General features: G+C 32.8%; 1 long non-coding RNA gene across 1 annotated transcript; it reads left to right on the top strand.

Annotated features, from left to right (window-relative positions):
* Positions 1 to 578: 578 nt before the first annotated feature.
* On the top strand, positions 579 to 1,744 carry LOC138371244 (uncharacterized). Its single transcript, XR_011230358.1, has 3 exons — positions 579 to 631; positions 1,149 to 1,307; positions 1,593 to 1,744. It is a non-coding gene; the product is annotated as an uncharacterized lncRNA (long non-coding RNA).
* Positions 1,745 to 2,809: the final 1,065 nt, after the last annotated feature.

Below are 2,809 nucleotides of genomic sequence, written 5' to 3'. Positions count from 1 at the left end.
ATGGCTTATTATGCAAATCGGGCCTTGCATAGTAGGCAGAGAAGTGCGTTCTGGCTATTAGGTACGATATATATATATATATATATGTCGTACCTAGTAGCCAGAACTCACTTCTCAGCCTACTATGCAAGGCCCGATTTGCCTAATAAGCCAAGTTTTCATGAATTAATGTTTTTTCGTCTACCTAACCTACCTAACCTAACCTAACCTAGCTTTTTTTGGCTACCTAACCTAACCTTACCTATATATATAGGTTAGGTTAGGTTAGGTAGGGTTGGTTAGGTTCGGTCATATATCTACATTAATTTTAACTCCAATAAAAAGAATTGACCTCATACATAGTGAAAAGGGTAGCTTTATCATTTCATAAGAAAAAAATTATAGTAAATACATTAATTCAGGAAAACTTGGCTTATTAGGCAAATCGGGCCTTGAATAGTAGGCTGAGAAGTGAGTTCTGGCTACTAGGTACGACATATATATATATATATATATATATATATATATATATATATATATATATATATATATATATATATATATATATATACCTTAATTTATTGCCTGGCAATTCTGTAATTGCAGTCTCCCGGTGCTGCTGCTGTTGAAGTGTTACCTGAAAACTTTGATGGTATGTCACATTTGTTATTATTTAAAAAAAAAATCCATTTAAATATATATATATATATATATATATATATATATATATATATATATATATATATATATATATATATATATATATATAATATCATATATGGCTATCCTCTCTGAAATTGCAGGGGAAAGGACATGGGTCCTTGATGTATGTAGGGTGGAGCATAGTAGGCTTAAGTTAAATGCCTTATAAAGACCCTTAGGCCATTTTCATAGTCATTCCTGATGCAAATGTCCTGTCAAGGGTGTATAGATAGATGAATAAATATGGTTGGATGATAAATGGATAAAGGGGTAATATTATAAACACATTTGTAAAAATATTATTATAAATTATAAATACAGTATATATATATAAAATTATTTAAATTTATATATAAAAATATTTTTTGGTCAAAATATTGAATTATAGTTTGAGTGAAATTTAAAATAGCTAAAGAAGATAGCCTAAAAATCAGTGTAAGATTATAATTAAAGTATAATAATTTCAGCCGCTGCCGAACTTGCTGCAGAAATAAAAAAAATCCAAGAATCGCAAGTGAAGATTTCTCAATGGCAGCAAAGAAGAATGAAGGCTGAAATTTCTTGGGAAGAAAGTCGGTCAGTTCTATTTGAGTGGGAGGTGTGTAGGCACGCTGTTCCAGTTGAAGGTACATACAAAATACTTATAAGCATATTGTCTATTTACATCAGCATATCAGTTTACATTACAACTTATTATATTTGCATTTTTTTTAGTTATATTTTTTGAATAGAGAGTGGATAATTCGTTTTAAATATACCTGAAGCATTTTATCACTAATGAAAAATGTTTATGTATACTTATAGACCATATTTTTTTCCTAATTCTGCATGATCTGAAACTGTACAGAAGTCTTTTTTGACAAAGATGCGATATTTTTGAACATATGTTTTCAAATATTTTCATTTGACAGACACCAAATGCTTCAAATGTAGGATTGAAGCCAGCATCAAATGTGAAGATTGTCATCGCCTATTCTGCTACCACTGTGATATGAAAAAACATTTTTTAAACCCATTCCATGATAGGTTTTCCTGGGCCAGTGGATATTATGAAGCATTGCCACCAACTGTTACTGTTGACCTTAATGGGACATTTACTGTTCCCAGGATGTTAGAGATGGTATTCCATGTGCTTTTCATGTTGCCATTTGCTTCTTTGAATCTAGTCTCATAATATGAAAGTTTTGCTTTTCTTATGATACTGGTAAGCACTGATGAGTACCTTTTAACTACTTCCATTGAAACTAGGCCACTCCTATATTTCTTTTCGTATTCATGTTTTTTGTTGATTGATTTAATTATGCCACTTGTGAGCCACGGGTTATTTTTTCTTTTATCAGTTGCTTGTTTGGTAAGGAGGGGACAGTGAGTGTTGTAGAGGCTTAGAGTTTTGGAGAGAAAGAGGTTAGTTGATGAGTTTATATCCTGTGAATTATTAAATTCAGATTCCCAGTTAATATTGTGAAGTGCATTAGAGAGATTGCCTAAAGCTGATTCACTATGTAGCCTGAATGAAAGTTTTTTGGTTTCTGGTGGTGATGTGTCAATGTTTGCTATGAGGAAAGTAGGATAGTGGTCAGTTGTTCTGTCATAAATTACCCCAGATGTAAGGGGAGCTGTTATATTAGTCCATAGGTGATCCAGGGTAGTGGCAGATGTTTGAGTGACTCGGGTGGGCTTGGTGATTGTGGGGATTAGCATACAGGAGTGCATGCTGTTACGGAAGTAGTCAACTTGAGGGTTGTTTTGAAGACCCAGGTCAATATTGAAATCACCTCCCAGAATTATGTGATTTTTGTTGAGATTGTTATCTATGATAAGATTCCTTACATTGTCTGAGAATAAAGCTATGTTGGTATTAGGAAATCTATAGATGGCACCGATTATCAGGGAGGATTTAAGGGATTTACTGGAGAACTTGGCAAAGGTATATTCACAATAGTCGTCTCTATCACTAATGACACTATTGCAAATGAAGGTATCTTTGTAATATATTGCTGTACCGCCACCTTTTTTATTAGGCCTGCAGTTATGAATGGCTTTATAACCAGCTAAATTGTAGAGTTGGGTATAGTCATTACTTAGCCAAGTTTCTGTTAAAATGATGAAAGATAATTTAGTACCTAGT

Source organism: Procambarus clarkii, chromosome 35 (genome assembly GCF_040958095.1).
Source record: "Procambarus clarkii isolate CNS0578487 chromosome 35, FALCON_Pclarkii_2.0, whole genome shotgun sequence".
Classification (NCBI taxonomy): Eukaryota; Metazoa; Arthropoda; class Malacostraca; order Decapoda; family Cambaridae; genus Procambarus; species Procambarus clarkii.
Note: the sequence above shows the minus strand (reverse complement) of the source record. Positions and strands in the feature narration are given on the sequence as shown.